The sequence below is a fragment of the Equus asinus genome, chromosome 1 (assembly GCF_041296235.1).
Source record: "Equus asinus isolate D_3611 breed Donkey chromosome 1, EquAss-T2T_v2, whole genome shotgun sequence".
NCBI lineage: Eukaryota > Metazoa > Chordata > Mammalia > Perissodactyla > Equidae > Equus > Equus asinus.
In genome coordinates, this window is record NC_091790.1 from 117,332,140 (window position 1) to 117,354,957 (window position 22,818).

At 34.6% G+C, this 22,818-nt stretch overlaps 1 long non-coding RNA gene across 2 annotated transcripts; it reads right to left on the reverse strand.

Annotated features, from left to right (window-relative positions):
• Positions 1 to 536: 536 nt before the first annotated feature.
• Positions 537 to 17,520, reverse strand: LOC139044902 (uncharacterized). Of its 2 annotated transcripts, none has more exons than XR_011502378.1 (5): positions 17,315 to 17,520; positions 14,479 to 14,559; positions 13,459 to 13,543; positions 7,630 to 7,678; positions 537 to 5,164 (listed from the first exon to the last, which is right to left on the reverse strand). It is a non-coding gene; the product is annotated as an uncharacterized lncRNA (long non-coding RNA). The 2 variants fall into 2 exon arrangements; XR_011502377.1 differs by having other exon boundaries at positions 10,890 to 13,543.
• Positions 17,521 to 22,818: the final 5,298 nt, after the last annotated feature.

Here is a 22,818-nt window from a genome sequence, read left to right on the forward strand (position 1 = left end):
AGTGATAAGAATTTGAGGTTATAGTCACTTTTTAAAATTACCATTATTAGTCATTTTAGGATGCAATAATGGCATAAAATAATGTTATTTAAAATAAATTTAGCAATGCAAACTATTGAACAATGAACAAAAATCTATTGTTGCAAATGATTACAGAGATTTTTTTTTTAAATAGCTAATTACACTGTGGTACATATGGACAATGGAATGTTATTCAGCTGAAAGGAAATAAGTGAGCAAGCCATGAAAAGACATGGAGGAAACTGAAATGCACATTACTAAGTGAAAGAAGCCTGTCTGAAAAGGGTACATACCATGTGATTCCAACTATATGATGTTCTGGAACAGGCAAAACTATGGAAACCCAATAGTGGCTTCCAAGGGTTGAAGGGTGAGAAGAGGGATGAGCAGGGGGAGCACAGAGGATTTTTAGGGTGGTGAAAGTACCCTGTGTGATACTGTAATGATGAACACGTGTCATTATACATTTGCCCAAATCCACAGAACGTACAACACCAAGAATAGAGGAAGGAATATTTTATGGAAGACCCCGTCTATTTCTTTAAGGCAACAGAAAGAAAAAATGTATGAGGATTGAAAGGAATACACCAAAGTCTTCTTCTTCACGAATTATATGATTCTGATATACAAAATCCAAAAGAACCAACACATACATCATTAGAATTAGTTAATGAATTTAGCAGAATCACTGCCTACAAAGTCAATATCAAAAAGCAATTATGGCCCTATAAACCAGCAACAAAGGTTAATAAAAAGGACATATTTTAAATTATATAATTTAAAATGGTATCAAGTACATTAGATACATTTGATAAATCTAACAAAAGATGTGTAACACCTCTACAAATAAACCTACAAAATGTTATTGATAAAAGAAAAGGGAAGGGATATGCTATATTTTTGAATTTGAGGATCTGATATTGTATCAGATTCCAGCAAGGTTTTGTGCAGAGGGTGTGTGTGTAATACAAATAGCCACACGTAACCAAGCTGGTCTTGAGAGAACAGAGTGGAAAGACTTATTTTTATGGATATCAAAAGTTATTTTAGAGCTCTTCTGCCTGCAGTCTTATCTCAAAATGACACCTCTCTGAGGCATTCAGATAGAAAATGCGTTGCTTTGTGTAACTCAGATTTACATTAGTGATGGAACTTTGATGCTCTGGCCTATTAGGGGGTTAAATGATCTTTTGTAGTTTACCTAGAAGAATATGCGCACTCAAATAATTCTCTAAAATGTAGCTTTCCACTTTCCCTTAAGAAATAAAATTAATTTGTCTCTAAATTTTCCATCAATTTTGAAATTACCTTCACCTTAATTTTTATCAGCTTAATTATAAATAGATGCAAATTTAATACGTTTAGCATTTAGTTATTAATACAGAGATTAAAACAATGTTGTCTTTACATAAAGATGGAAAAATAGAGTAATAGAACATAGAGAAATATACTAATACTTCCATAGACAGTTGATTTACAACAAAATTGTACGGCACAGAAGAAAGGAACTAATCTTTTCAATAAAGTAGTGATGCGTGAATTGGAAATACCTATTAAAAAATATCTTGACTCCTACCTTGCCATCTATTAACATGGAGATTTCTAGTTATAAAAATATAACATTGAGAGTATAATGCTAAGTCATAGAGTGAGCAATAATATTTGTAATTTGACAAAGTGCAAGTCTTCAGAATATTTAAAGTGCTCCTATAAATCAATAACATCAACAGAGCTAAAAACAATCAAACTACCAACCAAACAGATCATCAACCTGATAACAAAATTAACAAGAAATAGGAAGAGCCATTTTCCAAAGAAAATATCTAAATGGCCAAATTCTACGAAATCATGCTCAACCTCCTATTAGTCAGGGGAAATGTAAGTTAAATACTGAGACACCACAAAATAACCTCAAGAAGGGTTAAAAAATTAAAAAGACTGACAATATCATTTGTTGGCTAAGATATACAGCAATATCAACTCAAACATACTCCTGATGGAAGTATAAATTAGAAAACTATTTGGAAAAATAGTCTGGTAATATCTACTAATTTTAAACATTTCATACTATTTCACGCACCAATTTGGCTCCAAAATTTACACCCAACAGAATTGTGTATATGAGCGTAGCAAAACGCATTTGCAAAAATATTAATACTAGAATTATTTATAATAGCTTCAAACTGGCAGCAAGTGTTGAATGGATAAATTGTAGTGTGTAGATTCATATAATGAATACTGTACAGTAATGAAAATGAATTAACTATTTCTATCCACAACAGCATGAATGAAATGACAAATATTTCTGAGTCAAAGGAAACTGGCCACAAACGAGTTGATTACAAAATTCTATTTATATAAAGTTTTAAAACAGGAAAAACTGTGTGACATTTGAAATTAGAATAAGAGTAATCTTTGGGAGCTCTGGAGAGATAATCAGTGGGGGACGGCAGAGGGGAGCTGCTGGGATGACGCTGGTCTCTCTCTCACCTCTATTGAGCTGCACAATTCATCAAGGTATACATTTTCAATCTGTGAAAATTTTTGTATGTATGGTATTTTGCAATATAATTTTATTCTAAAAATTTTCATGGTCAAATACAGTTGAGAATTACTTTGGGGAAATGTGTTAAAATTTAATATATTCCAGAATTTTTATAAGCCATGAATATACTAATTTATATTTTCTCTCTAAAATGTAGCATATTATGTACAATTCCTCAAGTTTACTTCTAGAAAATACATATTGGGAAATATTCAATTATGTGTATAATTATTTGGTATGGCATATCAAGCTCTTTATGATCTCATTCCTGCAAACTTTCTCGATCTCTGTGTTCTCTATTTGTGGGTTATCCCCTAGATGTAAAACACACTTGATTACATGTGTTCTTCAGATAAACCTAGCTATCTGTTTCCTCTATACCTCACAATACAGTGATTCCTTCATCTGAAATATTTTTCTATATATAACATAGCTAAGCCCTAAGTAATTTCAAGACTCGAATTATCATCTCCATCAGAACAACTATCATAATTCACCTAGTCTGTGTTAAATGTTCTCCTTTTGCTTCTCATAGTAATCTCACATTACTCTATCATAGCACTTATGATATTCAGCTGAAAATTACAGTATGATCACCATGAAAGTATCACATCCATATTTTTATCTGAAGCATCTATCACAGTTTGTACACAATAAACGTTAAATGAATGAATTTATTGCATTTTAGAAATCAAACAATTTTAACCTTTCTCCTCATTTGTAAAATTGGGAAATAGAGGTCCATTGAAAGTGTGGTGACTTTCTGTTAGGCATACATACAACTGGAGAGACTCAGTGTCAATGTCAAAAGTCAGATATCCAGATATCCAACACATTGTGCTTGGCTCTTCACCATTTTTGTGGAAAGCAACACAATGCATTTGATCATATTTAGACATTCACTTCGTTTCTGCATTGATGCAGCATTTCTTTGGCAAGGGTAGAAAATATCTCCAGCTGCACATTTCCTTGCAGATAAGGAATTATATATTTTCTACATGTCTGTGTTTTTGTCTGAATTGCTCTGTCAGCACATGAATGAGTATGAAATATGCTTGGATAAGGAAGCACACCAATGAGAGATCAGATGGCTGGGTCCTGCTCTGTGTTTGGTACGCTCTCAGGGTTATTAAGAAGATTAATTGATTTAGTACATGTGCGGAGCTTAGAACAGTGCCTGGTACACAGTAAAGACTAGATAAATGTTAACTATTATCATCATTTTCTTCATTGTACAGTTGGAGATTTGTCTTTTTGCTTTTATGGAAACAACTTCAAAGAAACATAAAAACCCATGCAGTATGTTTGTGTAAGTAAGTGCTACGCTGAAGTGAACAACAGTTAGGTAATAAATGGAGCTTCAGCACTAAGATGATCTCAGAGAAGAACGAACAATGAACCTTAACACCAGTCTCTTCTTATTGTCATTGTGCTCACACGCGCGAGCGCTGAGGCGAGCCTGGCAAGCTGGGAGTGGATACACTTCGCCTGAAATGCCTCCCTGGCCTCCTCTTCCATTCCCTGCTACCGTTGTAATGAAACTTTGTTACAATGTTCAAATGCCATTGATTGCTTGTAAATATGAGTGAGAATAAATCATAGAGTTCTAAGGTTGAAAGTACGCTATTTTAAAATGATAGATTAAAAAGGGCCAATATATTTGACAACCGAAATATGCAGCTTTCATCACAGCCTCAGGGTCACGCTAAAGAGTGCAAATTAGTTAGGAAGTATTAGATGCATGCAAACAATTTTCTACAAAACACATGGGGAGTACAATATTATCTACATCAAAGAATTCTTGAAAGGGATCTTTCTTTTCTTTCGTAAATGATCTGAACACCCTTTTAACACAGCATTAAGAATCTTTAATGCAAAAAATTTGGTTAAGAATTGTACAAACCATAGCAACACAAATCCTGTTTAAGCATGATCTTGTGGCTTTCTCTCCAAAAGAGTACTGGTTAATATTAATTCAGATTCTGATTTGCAATAAAGTGATATTTACTCTACCAAATAAAATGAATAGGTTTAACGACACATGGATATGTATTATTGACTGAATAAAATATATTTTTATTAAAAATGCTCTCAGATGATCTATATTCATTAGTACTCTCCTATTGCAAAAAAGTTACACACTACAATTAATTATCAATGTATTTTTCCAGTGGCTAATTTCTGTTTCTGTTATTGATAGAATTAATTATATTGTTCAATTTTACAGCTGGAAGATATGCTATAACTTTATTAATTGCTAAACGTTACTTTATAACATAAGTGTATTCATTTCCCAAGTCTGCTGAAACAAAGTACCGCAAAGCAGATGGCTTCAAACGACAGAGGATTTACTGTCTCACAGTTCTGGATGCTAGAGAAGTCTGAAATCTATAGAGCAGAGCCATGCTCCCTCTGAGACCCAGGTGGAATTTTCCTTGCCTCTTCCTGGCTTCTGGTGGCGGTGGGCAACTCTTAGCATTCCTTGTTTACAGTTGCGTAGTCTAAACTCTTCCTCCATCTTCACAGGGCATCCTCCCGATGTGTCGCCACATGGCTTCCCTCTGTGTACGTCTGTCTCTGTGTCCAAACTTCCCCTTTCTATAAGGATGACAGTTACATTGGATTAGGGCCCTCCTTAACGACCTTACTTTAACTTGATTAGCTCTGTAAAGACCCTACTTCCACATAAGATCACATTTTGAGGTACTGAGGGTTAGGACTTCAACATCTCTCTTTTGAGGGGTGCAATTCAACCCATAAGAACAGGTGTTGGTGTCATTTAAAGATGTGAACATTGATTCACTTGCTTCCATTTGAAAGAAGTTGGGGTAGGAAACATTCACATAGTATGTCAAATATTGTGTAAGTTCCTCTTGATTCAAATTGGACAGATTCCAATTTAAGAAAGTTTTCATGTTCTTTCGTGGACTTTCTTCCCACTGTTAAAAACAGTAGCAAAACCTCCTCTGGCCCATTTATATATCAATCAGTCTTATCAAGACATAGGGACATGAATAAGCTTGCTAGGTTCTCCTGAGCAGACATATCTAATGACATCATGAAGGTGCATATATCATGAAAAGGTTATAATTCAATTTCCAAAAGATTATCCAAATTTTGGTTGAACTTTAATTCTTTTTGGTATAACACAGTAATGTAGGTGTTTTATTCTTTGAAATTTATATTTTTTATCCAGTTGTTTTTATGGTAAAAGCTATTGGTCAATTTATAATACACTATTTCTCACTCTGTTGACTCAAATTTACATACATTTCTCTCAAAAGTCATTTCGTACACAGGCATATATTCTCAAACTTTAGGATAGAAAATTAGTATTAGAAGATATTGAATGAAGATTTTCAGGCACTAGTTCTATTGAAGTCTTTCAATAGTCTTAAATCAAAGCATTTTTATTGCTTTGTTGGTATCGCCTACAAAATGAGTTCCCTTCACTCTACTTCATGGACACAGATGGAATCACTATCACTCAGGAGTCATTTTATAAAAGCATATTCTTTCTGAAGTAAGACTGAGTTGGAGAGGATCTGATGAGTACAAATTTGTTATTCCTACAAGAAAACACGTATCATATAAAATTCTATAAATGTTTTTTAGAGGTTGTATTTATGTGAAACATATTGATTTTTCTGAATACGATTGATCAGTGAGTTTCTAAGAAGGCCTAACAGTTTCTAGTTGACAATAAACTCAATGGAAATCAAAAACATGATTTTGCCACCTGAAAATTTCCAAATAGCTAATTACTAATTACTAATAGCAATTTAACTTCTAGACTTTACACTGATCAGTGCTCATCTACAATATTTCTTTTTAGTCTAGTGAACTATTGTTTAAGAAATGCAGTGATAACCAGGGCCATATTTGAAAGAGGTAATCTATGTTACGAAAGATGGGGTATCCTATAAATGAGGAATGTTGAAGAAGAATTGAGTATGACACACCTAATAATATGTATTTGGATTATCTTATAAGGAATGTTGAGGGAAATATTAAATATATTTATCACAGTAATTGTTGTAGACATGAAAACTGCCTTACATTTTTGAGTGATTTAAATGGGGAAATGGGTTTAATGGAAGGGAAATTTATTGACAGCCAACTATATAAAGGCGTTTTCTTTGATAGATACTTTAGCTTCACCATCTCGTCTAATCTTCATAAACAACCTTGAGATTAGTTATTGATTTAATCTTAAATTTGCACAATTCTAACATCCAAGCTTCTCCATTATGCTATACTTCTTCACCCCCTAAATCTCTTGGTCTTTGTGAATTTGCTCAGATTTGTATTCGTAGGGGATGGTCTGCTGCAGGAGAGAGAATTTTCCATCTGAATAAATAGAAAAGCTGAATGAACTCCTGATAAAAATGCTGCAGAAGTGATTCACACATAGAGAAAAGAGAGAGATCCAATGTTTCCAGAGGGAACCATATAGATTCCTATCCAGGATACAGAGACTCCAGATCTTCGCAACTGAAATCTTCATTTTTAAAGCTTTCCAGAAAAATCCTCATTTACACAAACATTCTAAGTACAAAGCTTGATTACCAAGATATTAAAGGATAGGGTCATATTATTTTAATTATTTTTATATTTGAACTCACCATCAAATTTAGGGTGGCACATCACTGGAAATACTTATAAAAATTCTCAACCCAAGGATGATATCAAATAATGAATAATAAAAACAGAACCTAAGTAAAATGGTGAGTTGGTTACAACGTTAAGAATAAAAGAAATCCTAATTCTAGGTGCGCGAGGAAGAAATATAGAGACAGAAAATATTATGTTCCCAAAACTTGACATACATTGCATCATTTAATTATCCCAAAAACTTATAGTGTATGCATAATTATCTTTCTAATTTTATAAATATGCAAAACTGAAATCTAAATCTTAAGTTATCATACAGTTTTTAAGTGGTAGAGTATTGGTCCAAACTCAGCTTTACTTCCATTCAAGAACTTTAGGGAATTCAATTATTTCTGTCTGTCAGCTTAATGAAAACTGTATGCAAAACTTGAGTGCCTGTGCATACTTACATTTTCCTGGAGAGATGGACCACAGGTTTCATAAGATTCTCAAATGGATCTGCAAACCAAAAGAAGCTTTTGTGAATAAATTTCTTAGGCATTGATAAGAAATCTCAATTGAAACAAACAAATGGTTCTAAATTTATGTAGATCAGGGGTTAGTAGATTCCTATGGTTTTAGTGAGATGCTGTTTTAGTGGTTTCCTTTGAATTTCACTTTGGATATTTATTTTTAACTCTCTTAAAAGCTGAAATAACACATAATTGACACACAGATGTGTTGCATGACAAATTTTAATAATTTGTATCAATCAAAACATTAACTTGTGGTGCTGATTAATAAAATTTCTTGTCATCCCTCACTAAAAATTATTCTAAGATTGCAATGCAAGATATCATTGCAATTTACACGTCTGAGTCAGGTTTATGGCTATTATAGCACCTCCCACTCAAAAAAAGAAAGTCCCTTTTAAATAAGTTATCTAGTCATGTGACAACATATAGAACGAACACTGGTACACACAGCTCAAAGGACGGCTAGTCAGACACCTTACTAGTTGATGAATTGTGATATTATCCAGAATATAAGACTTCTCTCCTTTGCTGAAGTGGGAGAGACAATATCCCAGCTGCATGGAGGGGAAGAGGAAATATGGAATCCATAATATTGTGGGCTGAACTGTGTTCCCACAAAATTCATGTGTTGAAATCCAAACCCCCAGTACCTCAGAATATGACCCTATTTGGAGATAGGGTCTTTACAGAGACAATGAAGTTAAAATGACATCATTAGGGTGGGCTCCTAATCCAATATTAATGGTGTCCTTATAAAAGGGGGAAATTTAGAGACAGGCATGCACACAAAGAGGATGTCACGTAAATCCAAGGAGATCAGGGCGATACATCTACAAGTCAAGGAACTCTTAAGATTGCTAGCAAATCACCAGAAACTAAGAGAGAAGAATGGAACAGACTCTCCCTCACAGATGAAGGGAAGCTTACTCTGCCTATACCTTAACCTCAGACTTGTAGCCTCCAGAACTATGAGACAATAAAATGCTGTTTAAGCCAATCAGTTTGTGGCGTTTTGTTATGACAGCTCTAGAAACCAATTCATAAAACTCTTTGCACAGTCTTTCAATCAGATCATGTTTGAGCCTTAACTGTATTCTTACATTCAGCAGTAACTGGTATTGCCAATTCCTTCACATTTTGAAGGTTTTATGGCTCAAACTAAGTTACTCTTGATTTCTCCAGTTTTGACAATGCTTGCATAGGCCTGATAAATCAGTTATAATTTGTCTTTTTACTTGACATTCTCTACTTTCAAATTTTCTACTTAGCATCTCCTCCCCAATTCTTTAATCCTTTAGAAAATTTTCTTTCTGACGTTTTAGTGGGTTTGTGGAAGAGGAGGACACAAATTCAAACGTTCTGTCACATCTTCGACTGAAAGTAGTTGACTTAGAAAATGAAATCATTATAATTTGATCACGTAGAATAAACATACCTGATAAAATATTTATTTTAAATTTATGCTGTGTTTTTATAGAAAAGAAGATTACTCTGCCAAAAAATTTTTAAAACTACTGAGCAATGGATTCCAAGCAAAAAGTCTTTTGAATCTAATAATGTAGCAAACTATCCTAGTGCTCAGTTTCACTCTTAATTATAATACATATTTATTTTTCTTTTATAACATTTTTATATACACATTCATGATTCTAGGGAATCAGGCGTGTAGATTTCTCAAATACTGTGGTGTCTTCAGTCTTATCTTATAATCTTTAGCTGTCAATATTAACCTCTACCATTCATGACAACTTTAAGAATTTAATCAGAAGTGGAAATAGAGTAAACATGAAAATAACTAGCATAATATAGATAAAACATGTATATTTTTCCTTATATAGTGCCAATGGGTTTGCATTGATAGAACTTAATATTGTTGGGTGACAGATTAGACACTTGTATATGAGAGTCTTATCTGTACAATGAAATGAATGATGAAAGCGTCATTCATTCATTCATTTATCCTTAGTGATGAGGTGAATCACTAAACTTATAATTTTTCATGGGGTGTCACACTAATGTCCAACTGCATACACTTGTAGAATGGCTGAGTAGGACTATAGTTGTATATACGGTAGTTGTTCAATAGTTTTCCCCTCCATTCAGCTTATTTATCTAAAATGTTGACTTAGTCATACTATCAGATAACTAACCAAGATGCTAGAATAGACAATCATCAAGTTATTATTAAATCAACATGTGCTTACTTTTCAAAGATGTTTCAAACTCTCAAACTAGGATTCTTTCATTGTCAGGTTGCCAAGTAGTCCTCCAGACCCTTGTAGGGGAGGCTCTTTGTCCCTTGAAAATCCTTTCATCTCCTGAGATATATTTGATGAGGCTAAGGATCCCTAAGGATGGGGCTGTGACTCTCCCTTGAATGATTCCTGTATTGAATTAGCTCATATAATTTCTGGGCATCATGCCTTAAATGTCAACTATTTGTTTGTCTTTAAATATCTGAAAAATGCAGTGTTTGTGTCAATCTTGGTTCAGCCTGGGGTAAACCAAAATATTGTTTTCAAAAGATATTTTCATTCTGACTTTTTTTCTGTGGTTATCAAATTGGATGCAGACTCCATGTCCCTTCTTAACCACGTGTATGTCTTTGCTGAACCTCTTTAAATGGTTGCTGAGCTTGTAATAAGCATAGTTGTAATGATCCTATTCCAAAAGAATTATGCATAATTAGGTCATAACTAGGGCTAAGTATATGGCATAGGAAAATTACTCAAAGGCAGGAGAACCTTTAAGCTACAGCCAAACCCTTTATTAGTGCTCTTTGTTTACAGAATGTGGTCACTGTGGCTTTTATGTGAACCCTGCAGAGGCTGCTTAAAACTTATGAGCTGAGAGCTGCAATGTAAACTATCTTTCCGTGTTTCCTGTATGTATGTGTATATCAATCTATCCATCCATCTATCAGTCTACCATATATGCACTTATTTTTCTGTAATGTCATCTGTTCCACAAGTGAACTGCAACTATTACCAATGGATCATGTTTAACAAATCTTTCAAAGATACCTACAATTTGTGATTTATTTTAAAGCTATTTTCTATTATGTTCTAGGAGTTAGAATTGCATCTTTGCATCTTGTCACCTGAGGCATTAAGAAGTTGGTAGTTGATATTTATGGGTTTGAAATTGGGAAAAAAGTGGAATAAAACAATTACCTATTCCGCATCCCTACTTACCTTAAATTCCAAGTCTTGACATCTCCATATGGCCATTTCTTAAGTGTTTATAATTTCATTTTCTCAGGAACCTCCTTTAGAGGTTATTTTCTGTTTCTGCTGCATAAAATTGATCACTTTATCTTCTTTACAACCATTATTTCCAGTGGAACTCTATTCTTCAGTTGTTTGAATGACAATTACTGATTTGTTTTTAAAAATCTCAAACTGGATCACTAGCTACTGGCAGCCAATGACAGAGTTTTAATAATCCGTCATCTCTTGCACCTGGAATGGTGCCGTATATGGAATAGACGTTAAATGAAGGTTTGCTGAGCACTGTTTCTGTGCGTATGATTGGTCTATCTGGTTTCAATTGTAAGAGAAGAGTAATAAAAACCATACAAATATTTTCCCTTTGACTTTTTTTAAACAAAACTTTGGCTGGCTACTCTTTAGATTTCCATGAAAAGACAAAAAGAGAGAATACAATTCCTTAAAATTTCTTAATGCATAGATATATTTTGAAGGTAGAAAAACTCATCATATAATTCAAACAATGCCGTCTAGATCTCATTCAATGTTCCCCCAAAATATTTTGCACAACGTCTTCCCAGTAATTTATATCTGTTCGTAACAGTATTTATGTTACATTTTTCCCTTCTTCTACGATTATCTGCAATTCATTAATATCTGTCCCAACTCATCCATTCTAAGTTGGAGGAAGATAAATTTATCACTCAGAAAACCTAATTGAGATTTATTAAATTTAAATTTTGTTATGTAACATTTATTAGTTTTCTATTATTATTTAAAATGTCAAATTTTCTAAAATTTACATTTTACCATATAAAAATAAAGAACACAAAGTAAGAACTTGCTAGAGGTAAAAATGTGTGGAAATTTTTTCCTCATTCTGAATATGCATAAAATTAAATATCATTTCAATTTTTATTAATTTTCTAATCATATTTCCCCTGTTTTTGCACATTAAAATATCTTATATATTGTATAATGACCTGGTTTATAGTGTATTAAGATGGATGTGTTTGGACATGTTGTATTTATTCGTTCCTGTCTTCCTTTGTCGCCTTCTAATTTGCCACAGCTTTTATGTGATACTCTAGATAAGCAAAGACATACATCACTGTTATTCCAGTTATTCTATGAAAACATCCTAAATATTGCCAATATTGGCTTTTTAAAAACCCATATGCTTTAAGGAACTTAAAAAAGTATTTTCTGAGAATTCTTGCTTTACTTTCATGTGAACTATTAATATGGGTCAGATATACCACTTTTTAAACTTAAAATGTGTACATATTTGAAGCATTGTGAACAACTGAAGTTATATTATAAATACTGTGAAAAATATGCAGGTCAGCTGCAAAATGACAATATTGTTGTCTCTGCTTGGAAAATCTCATTCCTTCAGTAGCAGAGTCTATTTTTGGAGGTAAAAAACAGTTCGGTCACAACACAAGTGGGATGAGTGAAGGCTTGGGTTATGGGCTATAAAATCTTCCCATCTAGGTCACTGATTGATTCGAGACTGTCACCCAGGTAGGGAGAAAAAAGCAGTGACTGCTGCCATATAAGAACTCTCAAATCATGTGAAATAAGAATATTGTCTCAATTCTAGAAGACGTATTTGCCATCTACCTATCTAACACGTGCACTCACTTGTGCAGGGGCGGACGTAAACACGTGTGTGCACACGTGTACAGACTCTTAATGACTTCTTGGGTTGCTTTAGAGCAGAATATAATTATCCTGGGGTGATTCTTCTGCTCTGAAACTCTAAGGCGGAAAAGAAAATATTGTGCTTAATTTGTCCGAGCAGTGTCATCAGGCAACTTCTGTTCCAGCATTAAAGCAGTGCACTGTGCCAGGGGAAATGTAAACTCTGACTTTTATCCCTTTGTAGGCTATTGTGAAGTGAAGTAAGTTTCTTTCTTCCTGTACTATATGGTGTTATTTAATATTTGGAGAAAGCAACATTTTGTCTGAATGACTCTACCAAATAAAAACGGAAAAAGAATTTAGTTTGATCAGCAAAGAATGTAGAAATTTACTTAAGTAGTAAAGAATGTGGCTGCCTGACTTTGGTATTATGTTACACCTCATGGTTCAGGCATCTTGTTTGCCTTAAATGGTTTCACAAGCAGGAGGGCTGACCCAGAGCAGATTTGCAGTGGCTGCACAGAGCACAGCTAACAGCAGATTTAATGAGGTTGGAATTTCACACAATGCCTCATTCAAAGAACCCAGGCGGCAGGGAGAGCAGTCGTGGTGAACTGCAGTTGCCCGTGGCTTTGCATCAAGAAGCAAACTTTTCTGCACAAATAGTTTATAAAAGATCAAAACTAGATGCCATTTACGTTTAGCTTTAAGATTCAAACTTTGGGGGTGGGGAATGGGCACTGGTGTCTTCTCTTTGTGAGAATTAAGGAAGTCAGTTCATGAACTAAAAATACAGAGTCTATTTACTCCTCTAAAGCCAAGAAGCATCAAAAAGTTTTCGTAATATATTTTGATATGCAGGAAGTTTTCCTTTTGTTTTCCCACTTCACGTCTTTGCAGCACCTACTGGCTATGTTGCATTTCTTTGCTTGTTGGTCTCTCCTACTTAATGTAGAACTCCTTGAAGACAGGCAGTGGAGCACCTGTAAAGACTTAACAAATGATTGTACAGTGAAATTGAATGAAAATAAATATAATTCATTCATATACTCTATGTTAAACTGATACAAAAAAGCTTAGACATTTTCACTGTATCTTACTCCATCTAGGAGCATCAGTGTAAGAAGTTGATACACAGCTCAACTTTCTATGAAGCTAATCAACAGATTTAATTTTGCAAATTCGATATCTAGTTCTATGAAATTTTCCCTCCTTTTTCCCCATTGAAAAAGGTGTGAGAACATCCTCCCCTTACATTAGGACTGTGTGGCTCTGGGCATTTCTACGTAACTATTGTGTGACCTTAAACTACACTTCCTCAAAAAGTCATATGAACTGGAGGGGGTTGGGGTAACAGTAGGGTGATTGCAGAATTTGTCGTCTAGATTTGGACAGTTTTGTCTGCAAAAACGATAAATAAATAAAAGGAGAAGAAAAAGAAAGAAAGAAACACTGGGCGGGATGTGGGACAGTAGGTGGGACAGACTTTCACGGGAAATCAAAGAGGAGCTTCAGATCACTCTGGAGAGAAGACACGATCTAGTGAGTGACACTGTCCCCGTTCCAGTTGAATTCTACTTTGGTTTTCCAAATTTTGCCTTTTTAATATTTATATAAAGACTTGATTCAGGCTTGACTGGGAGTATTGAATGTCTATTTCACTTTTGATAAAAAGAAGTTAGATGATTTTTCCTCCCAGTGGTATCATTGAAGAGTGGTCTTCAAATTGGGGTTATTTTGAAGAACATGAGAGCAGATGGTTTTAAATGGAGTCAGTTTATACCTGCTCATCTACTATAATTACTTTTCCAAGCGTGGCATAGGATATTTTTGCCTTCCTTAAATTCCTCTTCTTAATTTAATACCTATTTACCAAAAAAAAAAAAAAAAATCCCACACATTTATCCCATCAGATGTTGCAAATTACCATTGTTGTCATGAATGTCTTCATAAAGGCACCTTAATCCCACTGTGGAAGCTTTTGTTTTTCCCTGTTTTGTGCATATTTCTGTTAAGAAAGAAGCAGGGAATAAAAAATAGTGCCTTTCTGTCCTTTTAGACTGTTCTTAAATCAAATATATGGTAGATTACTGGTGGGAGGATTGATGACAATTTTCATTTAATGGTCTCATCTCTGCAAACCTCTATTTTCAAAGAATGCATTGCTCTTGAAAAAATACACAGCTAGAGTCTGCATATATAGTTAATATATGGTTAGTGATATGCTTTATTCATTAATGGAGTTAAATCTTATCGAATGCTATCTTGAAATGTTTATTAATTATAGGAAATCATCATTTCACTTCACTTTAATTATTACATGTTAAAATATATTCTACTTCCTCTCAACAAATAAACTTATAATGTTAATGTTGGACTGATTTTTTTCAAAAAGTGGCGTATTTTGTTTTCTGCATTAAATGCACAGAAAAATTTTGATCATGATGTCTACTTACAATAATGGACTTATTCTTATTTAATTTTTCTCAGATGCTGAATGTCAGAGTTGAACACAGGCATAAACTTACTTTCAGAAAGAATGTATATGGTTGTTATGCCCTTTGTTTCCTAATCTATAATTTTTACTTTTCATTACATTAAATTATTATAAGTAATGAGATATGGCATAAAAATTCACCCAACTTAAATTAATTATATTAAATTCACACCACTTTAATTTTATTTGACTGTTTTTAATCATTTATTTTACACGATACAGTCTGGAACATATTTCTCTCTCTCCTTTTTGATATTTCTCAAACGCATATTAACAGGTACATTTGAGTGGAAAAAATAGTGATTCTTTTTCTCATACAAAATCTCCAATATAACTAACTGGTATGCCAGTGAGAAGAAGCATTACTTTTAAAAATACAATGTCAGACAAGTTCATAAAATGAGCTAAATCAGGAGACTCTTAAATTTGGCAAAACAAGCAAACAAAAAGTTTAAAGCACAGAAAATATAAAAATATTTCACCAGAAAAATTGCATTATTAAAGGTTTGAAACAGTGTTTCAGTGTTCCCAATCAATTCTGAGAATCTTATCTTAATCAAAGTGTCTATAAGTGAAAAGAATAATAGACTCGATTAACAGTGATTTGGTGATCTTGGAAAGTAGAGGTTTAACTGGGTGAAGCCATCCCAGAAAGTTGGAATTGCCTATTTCCTTCTAAATTTGAACATTCATATGCCCTATGCTTCAGAATTTTACTCCTAGGTATGCGCCCAAGAGAGACTCTTTCACATGAACTGCCAAAGACTGGGGTGAAAATATCATAACAGCAAAACACTGGAAATGGTCCAAACACCCACCATGGCAGACTGGATGAATAAACCATGTGTTATTCACATTGGCATATACTCCAGTAGTCAAAATAAATGAACTATAACAATGTGCCATAACTGGATGAATCTTAGCAACAAACAAACTCTCAGTAAAACTTTTTTGAACTGCTTTATAGAAATTGAGAAAGCAAATGATGTAAGAAACTAAATCACCAAAAAACAAAAGAGCCTGAAAAACAAATGTGTCCAAGTCATTGGTTTCAAATTCTTGGCTTTCAATATAAGTGAAAGAATCGTTAATTGAATTATCTTTTGGAATAGATAATTAAAAATAATATTTGGTGATAGAACACCATGGGATCCTGAGCCTAGATGCTGTTGAAGAACTGAATGCTTTTGCTAAATAACAAAGTACTTTGAATTGGCATCTGCCCAGTTTTCCAGCACTGAGCCTATCAAGACCGTTGCAGCTGATTCAGATCAAAGTGGAAAATATTACTGTATGAATAATCATGTTTACAAGCTACACGTATAATGTTTCAGACTAGAGTCAGTTTCAAGGTATTCATTTTTCCCATATTAAAACATTTTGTTTTAATGTGTTTGCAAACATTCCAAAAACAGCTCACACATGACACAGTTCATGATATAGAGTAGTAGTTTAGAAATATTTCTTACTGACAGAAATTTAAATATACATATAAACTAACACACACCCCAAAACACAGGTATTGAATTTTTTTAATTCAAGTAAACGTGTATTAAACCTTACAGATCTCTGTTATTAAGAGCACAAATAATTTAGACTACTTAAGAACTATTGGAACTCCAACTATTGGATCTGAAAGCACATTTTTTTTTCAACAGATGAGAATTAGTAATAAAATTCAGAATGGATTTCAGTTAATGAGAATTTGTTTGCACTTAATGTGGAGCAATACGCATTTTAGAAAAAACAAACACACAATTTAGTTCCTCCCTCACTTTTTTCCCCAAATTTCTTTATTTTTACCAAGGTGTAAAATAAAATGCTACAGTACTTGAATATGCCATACAGATGTCATCATCTCTTTAGTCTTGGCAGAACCAGCTGCAGGCAAAATTGTGAAGGAAAAGATTGTCACTGACATCACCAGACCATCTTAAGGCAGATTTTTCCTCCTCTTCAGGATACTTTTCTTTGCATCTTAAGGAACTCTGCATCTTTGCGAAATTCCCTGACCCCTGCTAATTAAATCTACTCTCAGCAAAGGGTCCAATCTCACTCGCTCACCCCTCACTGTCCATTTAGCGAAAGGTATTATTTCACCATGGTTCTTGACGTTTTAAGCCATCTCTCTAATTGTGGAATCAGTGATTTTGTCCCCTGGAAAGCCAGATCAGCTACTTAAGTAGACTTGTCTTCTGATGTAAAAGTCAAAGCTGCTCTGGTTTGTGGCAAAAAAAAAAAAAAGAAAAGAAAAAAAGAAACTTACCAAAGAGTCATTTCTAGAAGAAAACATGGTGGATTGAAAGATTAACGCTCAATTAGTGATTCCGAGGTCACCAGTTAAACATCCTGACCACTCAGTTGGTGATGATGGCAGTTCCTGTACACAGAACTTGTCATCCTTTACAGGTCTGTCTCTTAGCTTTGTGACCAGTGAAACACATTGCTCAAACTGAGCCCTGTCAACCGTAATCGTTCCACACCAGAGGAGCTCATCTGCTCCTGTCCTTCCCAGCTATTAATATCGATTCCAGCTCAGTCCACTGTCTCCCAGAAACCTTTCTTCTTCCCACATGAGAGAGGACTATTTGCCCTATTTCTCTTTGTCATATAGCAACTTGTTTAGCATTCAACAGTTTCCCATGCCTGTCCTGCGATCAAGAAGACATCTGAGAGCCTATCTTTAGGTGTCTGGATTGCTGATCTTGGTATGCCAGTGCTTTATTTACCTTCAACCCTTTCCTGCCTTGGCTATATTATAAACTCCATAAAGGCAAGATTCACGCAGGCCCAGGGTGGGCACATAGTCAGCATCCACTTTCAAAGTAGCCAAGGGGAATTTTGCAGTAGATTTTCCTGAAAATAAAAGAAAAGAGACTATATACCTTTTGATTGATATCTCAGTTTTAATAAAAAATGTGCCTGAAGAAGAAGAAAATTCTCTGCTACCACCACAAGTCATTCGATACAAAAGAAGGGGTGGAGTCTGAGGGCTGAGGTTTGGAGGGAACCTCATCTAGTCAGCCTGGAGGGATGTCAAATAAGTTTAGGAGGGTGATATAGAAAAAGTCACTAGGAAGATATGGGTCTTTTTTCTGCTTTTATATCTATGGTATCCCTTGCACACAGGGAAAACCTGTGCAAGTTCACTAATATATGGGTATTTCTGTATGAAAGTGGATGAGAATTTCCAACATATGTAAATACCTGTTTTCTCTCTCTCTCTCACTTTTGCCAGGGATTGCAGACAAAAGACTACAGTACTACCTTTTGGGAAATTTTTTTCTGACTTGAAAAACATTTGCATTTCTTCCTACTTTGTTTAATTATTTTGCTAAACACATGCAAATACAACTATTGACTCACAACATGAAGTTTAATTACCACAGCTATTTATTTCTTTTTCTTGATGTGTAGTAGCAGATTGATTTTGAACTTGTGACCTTAAAGCAGAGAACTCTATATTGCATTACCAATCTTCTAAATCAAAGTTTCTGTATATAATTATTTATGAAATTTTATTAGAATATATGATAATCAGTTTCATTTATTTATTTTAATAATTTTTAAAAAGTGAAATGAAATGTTAAATGTTCTAGGACATAACCTCCAGATGTACTCAATATAAAATTGATAAGGAGGAACATAATTAAATATCCATTCATTAGGGAGATTACAGGAGGCAACAGCAATGTAAAGGATTGTATTAAATAAGGTTAGATTAGTAAAAAAGAGAAGACCTCTAGTGCAATATGATTATAAGCACTGGACACGCAGTAAACTTCTTTAACATGCCTGCAAAAATTCATTTAAAGGTTACTATGTTGATGGACAATTATGCTCTGCTTGCTGCTCACCAACCTCCTCTCCTGGGCCTGACTCCAAGATGCAGATTCACGACTGATGTGTTTGAACTTGTCAGTTTTGAGAGTAAAAAACTGTTTTTTTCCTAAGGACATCCCAACTGGTTTTCATAGTAATATAGCTATACCAAGATGAGGTTGTAATTTAGCACTTTTTTAATTACAGTGATTTTTGACTTCCATATTTGTGCAATGATATTTCACCTCATCAAGTAATCGACATTCTTTTTGAGAGTTACCACCACGTGCAACGGACAGTCGCCAGGTTAAGAATGTGGCATGTCGTCTCTTTTAACATCCACACACTAGGTTTCAGGAGACCCTTCCTTTCTCCAGGAAACTGTATGTCTAAAGAGCCCAGCTTACGTTTACGTACATGGATATGACCCACGACCATTGCTGTCGCCATTCTCTTCCTATACATGTCCAGAATCATTCTTTTAAAAGCATTTGGAATCATTTGTGGACTGCTAAGCATGCGGTAGAGCTGATACATAGAGAATATGTAAGATGAGACACATCTGGATACTGGCATAATAGGTTCAGAGTGTTGAGTTAAAGCAATATTTAATAATTTAGGTAATGCGTAAATACAGAGCTTTGAACAAAACAATGAAAGTACACCTGGAGAACATCTTATTAAAGGAAGTCTTTATGGTACTACAGAGACAATCTGCTCAAATATGTTGAAACTAATAAAGTAGATATAAGCAGATATTTAATCAAATAGCTTTTCTTTCCTTACTCTGTATACATGTGGATTTAGATATTAAGTTCTGGGCCTTCATTAGAATGACTGTATTGCGATGGTCATATTTTAATTTTCAAATTGTGAGAATACAAATAAATAGCACACTTCTGAAAGCCAGGTGTACTAGTTTGCTAGGCTGCCATCACAAAGTACCACCGACTGGGCGTCTTAAACAACGGAAATGTAGTCTCACAGGTCTGGGGGCTAGAAGTCCAAAGGCGAGGTGTTGGCAGGGTGTCTGTCTTCCTGGGGCTGTGAGGGAACGGTCTGCTCCAGGCTTCTCCCCTCAGCTTTCAGATGGCTGTTTTCTGTCGTTGTCCCTCCATGTCCTCTGCCCCTTATGTGTGTCTTTGTGCATAAATTTCCCCTTTTTCTTAGGGCACCAGTCACAGAGGATTAGAGTCAACCCTAATGACCTCATTTTAGCTTGACTGATTCTGTGAAAACCCTATCTCCAAATAAGGTCACCTTCACCGGTACTGGGAATAAGGACTTCAACAAAAGAATCTTGAGGGGACACAATTCAACTCATAACCAACTCATTGAGGTATCATTTACATGAAGTGAAATTAACTGTCTTTAGTTACATACGGTAGTGACCCCCATCACAACCAGGACACAGAACAGTCCATCACTCCAAACATTTCCTGGAGACTCTTGGTCATCAGCTCTTCCCATAATGCTTGTGCCTGGCAACCACTGAATTGTTTTCTGTTCTCTACTGTCATCTTTGTAAGAATATCGTGAAAATGGAGTCATGCATATATAGCTGTTTGTATCTGGCTTCTAGCTTCTTTCACGAAGCATAACGTTTCTGAGATTCACACGTCCGTTTACACGAATCCCCAGATCACCCCTTTTTATTGCTAAGCAGAATTCCATCGTGTGGATGGAGGCACTGCAGTATGTCTATGCTTTCATTTGTTAGTGGATGTTTGGATTGTTTCCAGGTTTTTGGCTATTCCAAATAAAGCTTTATAAACACCTGTATATAGGTCTTTATGTGGACATGTTCATTTTTATTAATCCTTTTGGGCCAGGTCTCTCAGTCACATGGTGAGTGCACATTTAATTTTATAAGAAATCACCATACTGTTTGACAAAATGTTGTACCATATGGCAGGCTCACCGGCAAATACGAATGGACTAATTGTTTCGCATCCTCACCAGCAATTTATATCTTCTGTGTTTTGTTTATTTGCTTGTTTTTTAGTTTTCTCTGCTTTCATAGGTTTGTTCTGGTGTCTTACTATGGCTTTAATTTAAATTTCCCCAGTGATTAATAATGTTGAACATTCTTTCATGTGCTTATTTGTCAATTGTGTTTTCTCCTTTGTGAAGTTTCTTTGCAAATATTTCACTCATTTTTATTGTGTTATTTGTCCTCTTATTCTTGAGTTGTAAGAGTTCTTTTTACTTTCTATACTAAATCATTTATAACATATATCATTTGTGAATGTATTTCCAAGTCACTGGCTATATTTCATTTCTTTTATAGTGTTCTTCAAAGAGGAGAATATTTTAATTTTGATGAAATCAAATTTATCAAAACTTGTGTTTTATGGTTTGCATTTTTTGTCTCCTATCTAGAAAAAATTGCTAAAGATTTTTTCTGTGTTTTCTGCTAGAATTTTTGTAATTATAGGTTTTATATTGTGATCTTGAATATATTTTTATTAGTTTTTGTATGGTGTGGAGTAAAGGTAAGGTTTATTCATTTTTTAATTTATTTTTGATCATGGATACCCAAGTGTTCCATTAATATTTGTTGAAAAGATTATATTTTCCTACTAAATTACCTTGGCAACTTTGTTGAAAATCGATTGTGTATTTGTGGATCCCTGTCTAGAAACACTATTCTGTTCTATATGCTTATTGTTACACAAACACCACACTGTTTTAATTAACATAATTTAAAATTGTCTTGAGGTAGTATGAGTTATTCACCTTTTTCTTAGATATAATTCACATACTATGAAAATCACAATTTTAAAGTGTTATAATTCACTTCACAAGTGTGTGCAACTGTCACCATTATCTAATTCCAGAAAATTTTCATCACCTCAAAAAGAAACCTTGTATCCATTAGCAGTTACTCTCTGTGCCCCCTCCTCCAGTCCTTGGTCTGAGAGCTGAGTCAGTGGGACCACTACTCCAGGGGCTCAGGTGGTGAGACCTCTGACTACACAGGATGAGGGGGTGGGGCTATTAGTCTTTTAGGCTCAGAGGACAGGCCATCTACTCACAAAGGTTACTCTCAGGACTTAAAATCTAAAGGAATTTGCTTTGCTGGATTTCAGACTTGTTTGCAACTCTTATTTTCCTTCCAATTTGTCACTTTTGGAATGAGAATGTCTGCCCTATGCATTTTTGAAGCTGATTACTTGTTTTCTAGGTTTCACAGAAACACAGATTTGGAGAAATTTTGTTCCTGGATGGACCATAAATAAAGTTTCACTCATACCTGATTTCAGTGATTTAGAACATAGGACTTGGTATTTTTTAAATTGGTTACATTTGGATGAGACTTTTGGACTTAAAATTGATACTAGCATAGGGTACCACTTTGAGGGAATTGGCATGAGGTGAATGTATTTTGCTCGTGGGAAGCACATAAATACTGGGGGACAGATGGGATGGTGGGCTGTTACGGGTTGAACAGTATCCCCGGAAAGGATGTGTTGAAGCACTAATATGCAGAACCTGTGGCTGTAAACCTATTTGCAAATAGGATCTCTGTAATCAAGTCAAAACGAGGTTATACTGGATTAGGATGGGCCCTAATCAAATGATTAGTGTCCTTATAAGAACAGGAAAATTTGGACACAAACACACAGGAGAGAAGTCCATGTGAAGATGGAGGCAGTGGTTGGAGTGATGCATGTACAAGCCAAGGAACACCAAGGATTGCTGACAACCATCAGAACCTAGAGGATCGTCCCGTACAACTTCCAGCGAGAGCACGGCACTGGTCACATTTTGATTTCAGATTTGCTGCCTTCAGAAAAGTGGGAGAATAAATTTCTGGTGTTTTAAGTCACTCAGTTTGTGGCAATTTGTTATGACAGCACTAAGAAACTAATTCAGACAGTTAATTATGTTTTAAAGTGACTTAAAATAGAAAAAAATTTATGTTTATTCTTATGTTTGCCGTTT